Genomic DNA, 15,957 nt, shown 5'->3' on the forward strand with positions numbered 1-15,957 from the left:
AGGTATCCACACAAAAAGTTACCTTGAAATTAATCTATGAAGGTGTGCCAAGCTTTTAATCTCGTGTCTGATACACATACAGCTATAAAATGAACACTGGCTGTCTTATTGGGATCATAATAACTACTGGTAAATAATGCCAGTAAGTATTTTACAAATGGAAAACAAAAACTAGAAAGGGTTAAAGATATTGCTTCTCTCTAAACTAGTAACAATGATTCTACTATTGTACACCTATCCCACTTTTAACTGTTCCTGTGATAAAAGCCCAACCAAAGGCGACTTGGAGGATATAGTATTAATAAGATGCATTCATAAGTCTCAGTGTTCGGTCCCCAGTTACTAACTGTTTGAGAACGATTAGAGGTATAACCTTGTTGGTCAAGATGTCATTTGGTGCTGCTTAAAGTTACAAAAGCATCCCACTATCTCCAGTACACTCTCTGCTTACTATTTGTAGACTGGCATGTGAGCACTTAGCGTTGTTAACTGCTAACATGCTCCCACCATGTTGGTGATGAATTCCTGTCCCTCTGGAATTACAAGCCACAAACCAACCCTTCCTTCTGTAAGTTGCCTTGGTCACGGTGTTTAGTAACAGCAACAGAAAAGGTAACTACAATTAAAAATGGTACCAGGAAGTGGGTTTATCCTGTGACAGACCTGACTATGTGGTCTTTAGAGTGGATGTGGAAGACTTTGGAACTTTGGACTAGACAAGCAGCTGGATATTATAAGCTAAACATAATCCAAAGACAATGTGTTAAGAGCTATGTGGACTGTGGAGGTCCAGCTCAAAAGGCTTGTAGGTGTGGAGAGCCGTGCCGCGAGCAATCACCATTATAAGATGGCGCTGGCTTCCACTGCGCCTAACTAGTAAACAAGCCTTATGCGCAAGTGCAAGAGTGAACTCACGCCTAGTCACTGCCCATCTCGCGGTGTAGTAATGGGGTGATGGGCGAGCAGCAAATCAGGAGCTGTCATGCCACATCAGGTGCTGAAACGTCACGCTGCGGGCTATATAAGCAACACCATTTTCCCTGTTCGGGGTCTTCCCTTCTGATAAGTAAGCAATAAAAGCTTTGCCGCAGAAGATTCCGGTTGTCTTGAGTGTGTTCTTGCCGGCGGGGACATAAAGCTCGGGATATCTAGGGAAAGCAAGTATTTCAACAGTAGCTGTGCTAGAGGCCATTCCTGTGGTATTTGGGCCAGGAATATGGCTGTCTTCTGCTCCTGTCCTAGGAAGTTACTTGAGGCTAAATTGAAAAGTAATGGACTACTTTCTTTGGCAGAGGAGATTTTTAAGACAGCCTAATATTAACTTTGTTGTGTTTTTATTAGCAATCATTCTTATGCAGATCTACAATGAAAGAGCAACTGGAACAAAAAAAAAAACCTACAAAATGTAAAGTTTGAAGAGACAAAGAGCAGCAGGAAATTTAATATTGGAGCCAAAGACTGTGCTGGAAGAGTAGATTTGAGATGGAATGAAGGGAGGGGTGCCCTCAGGACAGAACCCCACTCACCTAAGATTCCAAATTTGTAAGAGAAAAAGGCCTAAGGCAGTGTCTACTTGTTGAAAAGAAGAAAAAGGAAATCAAAAGTTGCTGTAAATGTGATTCAAGGGGGCCAAGCTTCATCACAAACAGGCACCTAAACCTGACAGTGGAGGTCTAGTTTTAGAATTATAAATAACGCATGGGTTTATTTGGAGTCTTCCTCCAAGGTTAAGGAGATATACCAAGGCCAGGCCTGTGGCAGTGGAGTCCTTGCATGGAGGACCTGAGAGGCTCATGTATGAGGCTGTGGAAGTGAAGCATGAATTATAGCAGAGACCCAAAGATGTTAGTTAGAGGTACCTGAGCTGGGAGACATCTAACAAAGAAAACTACAGACAGAGAGTGGAACCAGCCCAAGAAAGAGATGGACTGAAGTCAGCAAAGCTGGAAGGAGCCATCTAATCCCTTTGACATTAGACATAGAGCTACATGATTTGGAGTTTGTCCTGCTGGGTTTCAGTCTTGCTTTGGTCCCATATTTCCTCTTGAATTCCCTTTCTTCCCTTCTGGAGTGTTAATGTATATTCTGTACCACTGTATGTGTTAACTATTTAGTTTGCTTTTTGAGTTTACAGGCGAACTGGGATATTGAAAGTGTTGAAACTAAAGACTCACGAGGACTTTTGAAGTTGGACTGAACATGATATGCATTATGATACAGCCACAAGACTATGGGTGCCAGTGGGTAGAATGTCTTGGTTTGTTCCCCATGTGCACACTCCAACATGTACACACTTGTCCCCATTCAGTGACCATTTAGGAAAGATTAGTAGATGTGTCTTTATTGGAGGATATGAGTAACTGAGGGTGGGCTTACAGTTTCAAAAGCCTTTCACCTTCCCCAGTGTATTCTCTGCTTCCTGCTTGTGGATGGATGTGAGCTCTCAGCTACTGCTCCACCATCATGTCTCCAAGCCTGCTGGCAAGTTCTCTACCATGGTGAAGATAGACTCTTATCTCAGTGAATAATCAAGACAGTCACCCACAGAGGTACCCATAGGACAATCTATAATCTAGGCAATTGCTCAATTGTGGCTTCCCTCTCAGATGACTCTAGGCTGTGAAATTAAAGCTAACTAGGGCAATGTTGTTCCTCAAAATTTTTCCATCCCCTAAGAACTCTCTGCAAAGGACAGGGAAAAAAGCTCAGCTCACTAACATTACATAAGTAGGCTGACACTAAGCAATAAAAGCAACTACCTTCCTTATTATCTGTCTTGTTTAGGATTGCTATTGCTGTGATAAAACACCATTGCGAAAGCAAGTTGGGGAAGAGGGGGTTTGGCTTACACTTCCACATCACAGTTCATCGAAGGAAGTAAGGACAGGAACTCAAGCAGGACAGGAACCTGGAGGCAGGAGCTGATCCAGAAGCCATGGAGGGGTGCTGCTTACTGGCTTGCTCCTCATGACTTGCTCAGCCTGCTTCCTTATAGAGCCCAGGACCACCAGCCCAGGGATGGTACACCCACAAGAGGGTAGTCCCTACCCCATCAATCACGAATTAAGAAATTAATTAACTAACTAAGAAACTAGTTACAGGCCTGCCTACATTCAAAGCTTATGGAGGCATCTTTAAAGTTAAGGTTCTCTACTCTCAGATGACTTTAGCTTGTATCAAGTTGAAATAAAACTATCCAATACAATATTGTAATGAAATTCTTATGCTATTTAAAACTCCTAAGTATCACAATTCACTTAACAAGCCCCTCACTTCTAGACATTTACATACCTCTTCTTACCTGTATTCATTAGGCGAGAGTCCCAGGATTAGTACTATTAGGTGAAAGGGCACAGATATTTTATCTGCTCTTAATTACTCTTTTTTTTTTTCTATACTGGAAATTCAACCCAAGGTCTTGCATGTGATAAGATAGTACTCTCATACACAGTTACATAGTCTTATATTCACTTACTTTATAGGATGAAAAAGTTGTTGCCATTTTACAAATGGCTCATAATAAATACAGATTTTGGAAAGTAATCATTCATAAGAGAAACTAAACAGTATTTGCAATATACAATTGTTTCTCACTGGCCAACCTATTTTTAATCATATTCCATTGTGATAGTCTGAATAAGAATGACCACCATAGGCTCATATATTTGAATGCCTCATCACCAAGGAGTGGAACTGTTTGAAAGGATTAGAAGGATTAAGAGGTGTGGCCTTCTTGGAGTGGGTGTGGCCTTGTTGGAGGAAATGTGTCACTGGAGTGGGTTTTGAGGCTTCAAAAGCCCACACACTACTCTAGTACCACAAGTGTTCCATGCCCTGCCATAATGAGAATAGACTAGCCTTCTAGACCTTTAAGCAATCACCCAATTAAATGTCTTCTTTTAGAAGATCATGGTGTCTCCTCACAGCAGTAGAACACTAAGAAACCACTGATGCCAGAATCCTACTATGCTTGAAATATGCTGGTCTAAGGATTTCAACAGGTCAAGATACCATAGGAAGAGTGTTTAGAAATTAGCACCCTCTGCATAGTATTTTGTTTTAGTATACAAAGTAATACATCATTTTTGTTGATCCTTCTCATCCCTCTGACCACCCTCCCACTTGTACCTACCCCTAAAAGTCCTCCATCCACTTTCTTGCCAAATGCCTTCCTCAAAACTTCTTTTTCCCTTCTTGTTTCATGCCGTCTGCCCACACTCCCACCCACACATATACAAATATAAACATCAAAAGCCAGAATCCGCCTCTGAGAAGAAATGAAGAATTTGTCTTTCTGAGTCTGGGTGACCTCAGACAGTGTAAAAATTTCTAGATCCATCTATTTCCCTGCAAACTTTTTTTTTTTTTTGCACATAAATAAAATTTCACTGTATAGCTAAGGCCACATTTTCCTTATGTATGACTACTGATGAGCTTCCAGGCTGATTTTATTTTCCTGCTATTATGAAGAGAAGATCAGACATGCAAGTGCAAGTATCTCTGAGGTAGGACAGTGTTCTTTGGGTCCATGCCCAGGCTGTGGATAGTTAAGTCATACAGGACTTCTATTTTTAAATTCTTCAGAAACCACCATACTGATTCCCATACTGGCTGTACCAGTTTACACTCTCACCAACTGTGAATAAAGGTGCCTCTTCCCTTGCCAGTATTTGTTTTCTTTTCCTTTTTTTTTTTTTTTTTTTTTTTTTTTTTTTTTTTTTTTTAATGTTTGCCATTCTGACCTGGTAAGATGGAACCTCAAAGCAATGCAAATCACATTTCTCTCATGGCTATTAAAGTCAAACAGCTTTTAATATCGGCCATTTGAGCTTCTTCTTTTGAGTTCATCAGGCCATTCACTCATTGGCAGTTTGGAATCTGCATTATAAATTCTGAAGTTCTTTATATATTCTGCATATTAACATCCTGAAGTCTGAAGTATAGCTGGTAACTCGCTTTCCTGGAAGTGACACTGTTTGGGGAGGAAGTGGGGTGGGGCACGGGATCATGGAACTTTTATGTGGTGCAGCCTTGCTACAAGTAAAATGTCCACAGCCAGCCAGCTCCCTGCTCCGTCCAGCCACCTTCTACCACACCTTCCCTAACACAGTCTCCCCCTTCCAGAAACTTTTCTTCGGGCCAATCTTAGTGGTCACACACCTTTAACCCCAGTGTTCAGGAGGCAGAAGCCTACACAGTGGGACTCTGTCTCAAACAAACAAAACAAAATAAAAACCATTTTATTCAGCCAGGAGCCGGTGCAGCTGTGAAGGCCAGCGCGACTCAGTGCCACAGTTGGCCAGGCATGGTTTTGGGTGCCAGCTCCCCTCGCCTGATTCGAGGTACTCAATGTCTGGAGACATGGCCTTAACCCCTGCTCTTGCCTGTCTTCCAGAAGAAAGGTGACAGTAATGCTAATGCTGAAAAGCAAGTTGGAGCGGCATGATGGTCTCAAAGGATCCCGGACATCAGCCTCCACATCTGACTCTACTCGGAGGGTTTCTGTGAGAGACAAGTTGCCTGTTAAAGAGGTGGCAGGACTTGACGCTAATTTACCTTGCACATGTAAAGTACACTTTCCTGACCCAAACAAGCTCCATTGCTTTCTGCTGACTATAAGCCCAGGTGAGGGTTACTACAGGGGTGGAAAATTTCAGTTTGAAACTGAAGGCCCCATTGCCTACAACATGGTGCCTCCCAAGGTGAAATGCTTGGCTGAAATCTGGCACCCCAACATCACAGAAACAGGGGAAATATGTCTAAGTTTACTAAGAGGATATTCAATTGATGGCACTGGCTGGGGTCCCACTAGAATGTTAAAGGATGTTGTTTGAGGATTGAACTATTTACTGATCTCTTGAATTTTGATGATCCACTGATTATTGAAGCTGCAGAACACCATTTGCGGGACAAGGAGGATTTGGAGGACAAAGTGGCTGAATACATCAAATGCCATACCAGATGATAAGAGGAGAGATCGCAGGTCTGAGGACTTTGTCACAGTTGTTTCTGATGTGAAACAGCTCAAGCTAGCCCTCCTCCCATTCTCATACTCCCTGTCAGCCCCTTGGGATTGTCCCAGTCCTGTGACCATGCTGTCCTGAAGAAGACGCTCCTGACTGCCCACTATAGACGGCGAACAACATAATACAGCAAGAAAGTGTGTCTGAGCCCCGAGACAGTTGTCTGCTTCCCTTAACGTGTTTACTGAAACTTCTGTCTAGGCTGTCTGGTGGAATCCCTCCGAAGTTGTAATGAACTCACCACTGCGCTTGCTTCCTTTCCCCCCAACAAATGGTGGCCTGTGCAAGTGATGTAATGACATGTTCCGTGTGACTGGCGGGAACTCCGTTTTTATGGAATCCAAAGTATCAATTCTTGGGGCTCCTTCCTGTGCCTTCAGAAAGGTCTTGCATGGACCTACAACTTTTTTCCCTCCGTAGCTTCAGTATTTAGAGTTGTAAATTAAGGTCCTTGCTCCATTTAAAACTGATCTTTTGCGGGTAACAAGTGCAGATCAAGCTTCACTTTCTGCAGGTAGAGGCCCAGTCTCCCCAAATCCATCTGTGGGAAAGGCTGTCCCTCCCTTCTTCTGATGTGTTCCTGAAGCCTCGGCCAAATATTAGGAGCTACTGTGTGGGATGGTTTTCCTAGGTCCTCTATTTCACTCCATTGGTTTACATGTCCGTTTTTAGACCAGCACCACACTGTCTTTGTCAACATGACTGTGGTATAATTTAAGGTCAAGTATTTTCCATACCTCCAGTGACACCCCTTCTGTTTAAATAGCTTTGGCTATCTGTGCTTCCCAGTTTGATATTAATTTTAGGGTCTTTTTTTGTTCTCTTTTGGTGTTTTCTCTCTTTCTTTCTTTCTTTCTTTCTTTCTTTCTGTGAAAACCGTCAACTAGACTCGTGATACAAATTGCGGTAACTCTGTAGATTACTTTGGTAGAAGAGGCATTCTCAGTATTATTTCTGGCACTCCAGGAGCATGAAAGGTTTTTCCATCATCTAGTGCCTTCAATGTCTTTCCTTGGTGTGTTAAAGTTTTCACAATAGCAGCACTTCATTGACTATGCACACTTTTGTTTTAAGCTTTTTTTTTTCTCCCCCTTAATTTCTCTCTCAGCAAATTCATTCTTGACATAGAGTTTTTTGTTTGGTTAGATGGTAGGTTTTTGTTTCTAATGTATGAATATTACCTGCCTGTATGTATTTGCATGTGGTCATGCATGCATGGCACCCACACAGACATCAGAACCCCTGGAGTTACAAAAGGTTGCTAGCTACTATAGCTGTGTCTATGTTGTGTCCCCCAGCAAATAAGTGACCAAACTTTCCCCAGGGAGGGAGTTAGGCTCTGAAGAGATATAGAATGTTGGCCCTTTGTTGTGCTGGATGAATGCTGCACAGGGTTCCACTGCATAATTCCAGCGATACACATAGTCCACTCCCCAGCAATGGTGAGAGAAAGGCAGCCATTTTCTCTTCCTGGTTGTCTCAGGCCTGAATTCCCTGACCACACTTACACATACCCTTGAGCTTGTCCTACTCCAGTTCACTCTGCAACACCTCTGTGTCTGATATTTCAAGTGCTATGAGATGGTCACAAGCACACAGCTAGCACTGATTAGTTGGGTGGCTATGGTGGCGCTGGCAGCAGCAGTGGTGGGCACCTGGGTCGTCCATCAGTGGGCGTTCTCTGGCATGCACAACAAATGCTGGTTGGCCAGTAAGGAAACTGATGAGGACAGCTTGGTGCAATAACCCTGCTCCCTCTCTTAACTATATTCACCCACTCCTCAGGTGTAGCTTCTAACTTGCAGTCTCACCCAGATCTCTGCAGAGTGCTGATGAACTGACTTGGATATCAGAAGAAAGGTCTTTATTTTTGTTTTGTTTTGTTTTAACAGTGTCTTGTCATATTGCCCAGTCTAACCTTAAAACTGTTATGTAACCCAGGCCAACCTGAAACTCAACAATCTTCCTGCCTCGGCTTCCTACATGTTTGAATCACAGGTCTGTACCACCATACCTAGCAGAAGGAAGGTTTGACTAAGCCAGGTTCACAGGCTGAAGTATGTAGTAGTATAACTAATTAACAACAGATGGTTCTTGTTGCTTTGCTGTCTCAAAAGGGTACACTTACTGGTTCCCATGGCAGAAAACAGCGAGCAAATAATCAAGTATAGCAGTGAAGTTCAAGAAGCCAGCCAGTACCAATTAGGGGCTCTGTGCCCAGGAAATCCCACCACCAGACAGACACTGTCTGCAAATGGCTGGGAAGTATGGTCTGGTGCCATCAAAAACAAATGAAAAGCAGGATTTGGTTAAGTATTTGCCCAGGGAAAAACCTTACCAAAATAAAGGAAAAGTGTCCACTGGCTGCCAACTGAACTCAGTTGAAAAGAAGGGTCTGTCCATTATAGCCAATCCTCCAACTATTTAAACAGTGTTGGGTGGAAAGAAGACTTAAAATTCTGCCAACTCTGTCAGTGTACTGACTTCCTGAATAAAAAATACTCAACACTATCATTAAAAGGTAAAACATGCCAAGATAATGTGTGTATTCTGGAGAGATACAAGAAATTACAACAGGGATGCTTCATTTTGTTTAAAAACATCAAATTTTCCAGCGTTGGGACAATGAAAAGGCAACAAACTCTATACTGCATGGTAATAAAACCGGCAAGGGATAACACTTTCAAACACTAATATTGCTACCAAAGAGCAATAGCAATAACTAAGATTTCAGACATACCATAGTCTCCTAGGCAAATATAACTGGGTACCGTAAGCAAAGTGCTTAGAGCCTTATAAGCCTATCATCAGCTAAGTCGACAAAATCAAAAGGGAAACAAGGAGCCTGCCAAGCCTATACTAAAACAACTATGCCTTCTCTATCCTTCTCAGCCAGCCAAAACTGGGGTCCCAGGCCCCTTAGATTTGACACTTAACTTACTTGAATGAGAACAGTAAAATGGACACAGGCCTGATACTCTCCCTCACTTCTTGGTTGAAATAAGGCCAATTGTTCTCAAGATGGGTCTCACTGGGGTTACTTATTTGATAACAATGATATCTCAATAACATATTGCTACAAGTCATGAAACTACCTATTTGAACTTTAATTGTAGGCATGCATAGTCAAGGGACATCAGGATACACACAGGGATATAGTCACAAGTTTGTGCTATTCATATGTCTGGGTAACATCTGCGAGACACAGACTACAGAATTGGTTTCCAGAAGCTGATAACTGATTTAAAAAAAAAAAAATGAATAATTTGGCACTTTCTACAAGAGCTGTGGCCTGCCTAAGTAATTATGACATTTACACAACATTTTTTTTAAAGGCGGAGTCTTAGGTGGCTCAGCCTGGACTAGAATTCACCTTAAGCTCTGCTTGCTACCTCCAGCCTCCAGGGTTACAGATTATAGACATGCACTTCCAAAACCCAGCTATAGCTTCTATGTTCTATCTCTAGGAATGCTTACCCTTGAAGCCCAGCCACCATGCCATAATGGAGCTCAAGCAATCAGAGAGAAGCCCAGAAAAGAAGAAACCAATGAACCCAGTTAGCAGCCACTTTGAAACAGATACTGCTGCCACTCCAAAGATACTGTGTGGAGCAACACATGGATAAATCTATACAAATGCAAGAACCTATACAAATGACAGACTTGTGAGAGCAGACTAACGTCATTTTAAAACCAACACCCCAGTCCTTAGTATCTCAGAACACAGAACAACGCTCAGGTTCTAATGAAGCAATATTCCTACATTCAAAAATACACAAATGTTAAGAAGTGGGTACTATTTCAAAAGAAACAACACAAATGACCCATCATGACCTAAAGTGGAAACTTAAGGGTTCTTTGAAGAGTCGGTTGTATTGGATGGTGTTTTGCCGAAGCAAACACATAAGAGTGTTTTCTTGAAGTGGACACAGTTGAAAGACTAAGGCAGATTCCTGAAGGAACACAGAAGCAGACACAGGAGAGAGGATGCTATGCTAAAGCAAGCACATGAAAGGACACGTGATGAAGGATTCTTTGCTAACAACTCGAATGCACTGGTCCACCTTACATTTCGTAATTAAGCTGCATTTGTCTGGACTCGGAGGACTCAGGCTGATTGGATGCACATGCTGAGGAAAGACACAAAATGTTTGGAGGGTATAAATGAGACCCCACAGAGTGATGGAGTGACAGAGACAGAGTGTGGCTTGCTGGTACAGCTAGCTGTGCAACGCTTGTGGGTCTCGAGTCTTCGCTGATCTTAGCTTCCCTGAACGAGGCACAGCTGAGAACTTCTCCTGGTGTTCCTGTTGGTCCCTCCTACTGACTGGAGCCAAGGCTAAGGCCTGGCTGTCTCTGCTAGGTCTTATCACTGCTGTTGTTGCTAAGCCAACTCTACCAAACAGAACTACTGGTGTATCCATGAAGTGTTTGCGAGTGGATCGAGCTGCTGTGGCTGCTACCTACTAACCTATGAACTGAACTGCTGATTTGTAGACAACACAAACAGGAGTTGCTCCAAAGAACCATTTCTAAACAAGCCCACTTCCCTGTATCCTTTCTTTTCCACTACCTCTGGTGGGTCGTGGACCACAAGGGAGGTTAAAGCGTTTAAGCACTATCATTATAAATAAGGTTTGAAAAAAATTCAAGTTACAATGACCAGTTCCCCTTTTCTTGAGACTGTATGATCACATACTCCTCAAAGCTTTCCAGTAGCTAATACCTAGTTTTTCTTGAGTTCACCGTCAGCCCAAATACTCCCAAAACTAATATGTTCCAAATCTCCATCCTTTAATATCCTGTAAACAAAACTGCAAGTACCATAGATTCTGACTTAAAATACTGGGCTTAAAAAAAAATTATTAGATCTATTTCTCGCATCAAGTAGTTTAGGGGAGGGGACAAAGTAACAACAAAGCCTTCTCAGAGGAGGAGGGGTGGGGAAATGTCTCCACAGAGCTGTGAGAGAAGCTCTGGTACACTGAAGGCAGAGTTCAGTAGAAAGTTTCATCATTTTTATCGTCCACCATCGCGTAAGAGGACATTTAGAATCCTCTGTGTGCTCCGAGTGAGCATTCACAAGTCTTTCAGCTCTTTCGGAGCAAGCTAAGTACTCGGAGGAAAGAACAGCTAAGGCTCCAAGAACAGAGGCAATCTGATGCATTCTTCTGCCAGTTTTCCTTTCAGCCTCAGTCTGGAGACATTTTGAAATGCCAGCAGTCAGACTGGGTCATAAGTGATTAGAGACGTTACATCAGAAAGCGGAAGCCCTCGATAGGAACTGAAATAAGAACATTAGCATAAAGCAGGTTTATTTTAGACAGGGTCTCAATGTGTAGCCTTGGCTGGCCTTGAACTCGCTATGTAAACCAGGGCTGCCCTTGAACTTAGAGATCCACCTGCTTCTGCCTCCATAGCTGCCATTAAACAACTCTGAAGGGATCACTAAATCCTTCAGGTGGCTAATCAGCTCACCACTGTTAAAGGTAACGGGGCCAGTGCTCAAGGATTTTTTTATAAGAAAAGCTAGATTTTTAAAGCCAAAACTAACCAGGCTCCTTTCTACTCTGGACGGCACATGTAAAAATCTACCTATAGCCTTCAAAACATACTAACTTTGGGCTAAAGTTTTAAAAGTTGGTTAAGAACCCATGAGGGCATATGAAGCTTTCCTGGGAAGGAGTGGGTTACCAGCAGCCAGTCTCCCTTTGTCTCTACCCACCCTGGACTATAAGCACGTCTCCTCACTCGGGCCCTCTGGCTTCCCACCAAGTCCTTGGGAACCAATTTACTAAGTCAGTCAAGAAACCAGCTTCTATGAAGTAATAAAGGAACATGGAGTTCATGACTGAAATCAAGCTGGGCCGAGACATAAAGGGGCTTTTGTTAATAACTGTACAAGGGAACACACATGAAGAGACGCTTCACAAGGAATTCTGACGTCATAATTAAGATTTATGAAGAATTGTCAGCGAATGTCTCAAACACAAGGGGAAGTTCACATGAAAATACTGCTTTATAATTTCTTTAGCTAAAATATAATTCAAAGGACAGTTACTTCCTAATAATGCTAATAATTATAAGGCAGGGGGGTTCTCCCCCTCCTTCCCATAATTATATTCCCTTCCCAATCCCCATTCCATTTCAGTCTCTGGAAACTCTGAAGTAGAGCCATGAACCACCCCACTGACAAAATCATGAAAGCAATGACATTTTTCTATTCCGCACAGAAAGTTTTTGTGTTACACGGTTTTCATTGTTCACGTCCTTACTGATGCAGAAAATCAACTGACATTTTTCTCCTAATAATGATTGGATTATGAGATAATGTCAGTGGGGAAAGAAATGCTGTTGTGGTAACAATACTTCTGTGGTGTTAGTAAATGTCACATACAAGAAGTCAGCCGAGAGGCTGCACAGATCTGTGACACACACGCATTCTCTATATCCAAGGTCAGGGATGGGATACTGCTACGGCTACAGGCTTTAGGGCGCATCCACAACACACTATGAGTTGGAGAACATACTCAAAGAGCAGAAGACTTCCATACTTTATAAGCAGCAATAGTACTACTGACAGTGATATATGTAAAATATTCGCACTTTATAACATGAAACCCATTTGTTTTAGATCCTCCTAATCTTTGTTCCACGTTCTAGTACTACTGTCCTGCTTTATAGGTGAAGAAATTTGAGTCTCAGAAGCTCTGTAATTTGCCTAAAATTGTTGCCAGACCAAGACTGGAGCCTAACTCCCTGCGATATAGGGCCTGCTCCCTGAAGCTCACAACGTGCAGTTCTCACCCCCATCCCACACACACTACACAGGTTCTTAAGGGCCTCACAAGAGTTTGTAGGGCGCCTAAACTAGCTTTGATCACTCCTCATCGTAAGAGGGCCTCCTCAACTGAAAGAGAGACCAATTTCAGGAAACCCAAATATTTGCAGGACGTGTTCGCCTCGAGTTCTATTTCAATGTTCTGCTGTCATTTGGAGAATGCAGGAAATGAAGGAAAGAGGTCAGAGACAGAGCCCCTGGACTTCCAGGAGGGCCAGGTGTTCCCAATACCACAGCTGCTGCCACAAGGCTGCCTTAATCCCAGCCCCTAGCCCAGCCCCATTCCTCCCGGCCCACATGACGACCAGCTGCTCACTGTTTCTCCATTGAGCGTTGGGTGCTGATGTCAGGCCCGCCCAGGGCTCCTATCCTTGAGCCCTCAAGTCCTGTCCTTCCTGTTGAAGGGTTACTGACCCGTCTTCACACCCTCCTCCAATCACACACTGTGGCAAACCAGAGAGCAAGGCAGGATAGGTGCCAGGAGAAACCAAGCCTAACCAGAAAACAAAAGCATTATATTTCTACATTCTCCTTCATAGAGCCAAGAGGCAGGAGTGTCTATGGACACGTGAGTGGTGGCTTTTTAAGCCTGTCCACTAAAGAAGGGAAGAGGAGCTGAAGAGACAGGAATGAGCCCTGAGAAGGCCCAGTGTGCAAGGACTATGCAGAGTAGAGAAGGAAAACTAAGTTCAGTATGCCTGAGGAATAGCTTAGTCACACCAGATGGCCTTCTGAGCAAGCACCAGAAGATACATGGTCTTCATCCTAAATGCCAAATAAGTGCTTTCAATCACATTTAAATCATAAGCACAATAGTAGGACATCCATCCTACTAGAAAACATTCTTGTCACAGCATGACAATAAAAAAAAAGTCAAAGAAAAATAAGACCACTCACGGGAGAGCGGCCAGTGAAAGAAAGACTGTAATGGTCCAATCAAAGACAGTGATGAGCTAGACCTAGGCCAAGAAACATGAAAGGTACACCAGGAATTTAAAGGGCCAATGGACAATGAGGAAGAAAGTATGTGTGAGGTCCCAGCTTGAGGAAAATTTACTGAACCACAGCACAGCTCCTTTAAGGGGACATACCCAAAGGCCAATAGATAGCAGGAGCTAGCACTCAAAGATTTAAGCTCCAGGTTTAGACCAGAAGCATGTCTGAGTAGAGTTGCTGAGTTATTGAAATGTGGCTGTACGTTACACATATACACACACACCCCAAACCCTAGCCACTCCCATAAGCCACTAACAGTTCCCACTCTGAATTTTGGTGACCCTAAAAGCCTGTTCACTGAAGTATTGGGAACAAAAAGAAGGTAAGAATATGAACAGATACCATTAATGGCTGTGGCCTTAGTAAATTCATGCACTGAAATATAAACTCCCAAGATGAATTCTTCTTGAAAGGATTAGATCCTAAAGGCTCATAAGCAAAACTAGTGTCCTGCTAAAGAAGTCAGAAAGATATGTCCCTTTGGTGACAGATTCAGAAACAAAGAACCACAGGGTCAGACAACAACATCTACTATCATCTTGAACTTCCCAGCTTTCAGAACTGTGAAAATATACATTTATCACTCATCTGATATAGCATCCTGAACATACTGAGACACATATTAGTTCATACACATGCATTTTCCTGCCACCTAAGTTGAAGTTTTTAAAAAGATTTATGGTGTGTATAGTGTCTGCATGTGTGCCTATGCATTATGTGCAGGCAAATACCCAGAGGCCAGAAGAGGGCATCTCCTGGAGTTGGAAGCTGTGAGAGGCCTGATTTGGGTTCTGGAAACCAAACTTGCATCCCTAGTAGGGGCAGTTAGTACTCTTACTTCTAAGCCACCTTCATCCCCAAAGTTGAAGTTCTCAAAAGTACATGCCCTAGTTGTCCCAAGATACTGTTGGTTCAGAATAGTGTAGTCCAATGAGTACTTGTGCCATTTGTATTTGCAAAAAGTTTCAATGTCCCCTCCAATAGTGGCAGAGCCAATCTTGTCAGTAACTTTAAAATAAAACATACAGCTTATAAAAGTCCAAGGCCACAAAAGATACAGAACTACTTTAGGAGAAAGCACCAATATTTCTCGATTCCGTCACATGACCTAGCTTGGCATCACAGCCCTCTTATGTATAAGGAGGTGGTCTGAGCCAGCTACTCAACCTCTTTGCACATTAACAGCTTCTTTGGTGGGGGGGGGGGGGGGTAGAGAAGCTTAACAGGTTTGTCCATAGCAAATGCTGGGCAATATAATCCACCTTCCTACAGCTCATGATAATGACATAAACTCCTACATGTAATTACAATTGCTCCAAGACAGCAGGATACCAAAGGGAAACTCTAAGTCCCCAAGCCCCTAGGAAGGCTAGGGAGAAATTCCAAGAAAGAAGATCTTTTTTGTTCTTGGTCGCTCTGAAGGTTTTTTTTTTGGGGGGGGGGGTGTTACTGTTATTAATTTCTGAGATATGTTTTGCTGTTATTAATTTCTGAGATGGCTGAAATTGTGGGAAAGATCTGAAGCCAGATTTGATTTGATTTGATATGATTCTGAAACGCTGGTAAGTCAGCGCTGACAAAAAAGCAGAGAGGACCACAGTGTGAAGAGGAATGACAGAATTGCCATCTCTCCTATTGGGTGTTATTATCATTACAGTTCTACCATCCTAACAGCCTAAAAACACCACCCCCGTATTAAGAAAAAGAAGAAGAAGAGAGAAAAATGTGGCTATCAAGGCAAAGCTAAGAGGAGCAGGGCAAAGCCTGGCCTCAAACTCCTGAACCTCACTGAGCGGTTGTGTCTTCACCAACTCAAGCCAGATTCTATTCTATTAAAGGCAGGTTTATTGGGAAGCTGCTCTCTGAGGAGTTCACAGACCTTGGGTTACCATGGGGAGAGAGGGATGAGGGAAGGGGGAAGAGAAAGAGAGAAAGGGTGTACACACATTTGCATCCATGCAGGGAGAGAAGGAGGAGAAGGAAGGGAGGGAAGGAGGGAGGGAAGAGAGAGCATATTGTCTGGATTATATAAGGGAAGAGCCTCTGGGGGAAGTGCAGCCCAGCCCCTGGGCTGGAAAGTTCAAGGTTGGGGGCAGG

General features: G+C 43.0%; 1 protein-coding gene and 1 pseudogene across 3 annotated transcripts in view; one reads left to right on the forward strand and one right to left on the reverse strand.

Moving 5' to 3' along the window:
- Positions 1-15,957, reverse strand: part of Wwtr1 (WW domain containing transcription regulator 1) — a 120,267-nt gene that overhangs the window by 67,179 nt on the left and 37,131 nt on the right. The window lies entirely within an intron of this gene.
- On the forward strand, positions 4,690-7,209 carry Gm16016 (predicted gene 16016; annotated as a pseudogene). The gene has a single exon (NR_165316.1). The product of NR_165316.1 is annotated as a predicted gene 16016 (transcript).

Source organism: Mus musculus, chromosome 3 (genome assembly GCF_000001635.26).
Source record: "Mus musculus strain C57BL/6J chromosome 3, GRCm38.p6 C57BL/6J".
Lineage (NCBI taxonomy): Eukaryota > Metazoa > Chordata > Mammalia > Rodentia > Muridae > Mus > Mus musculus.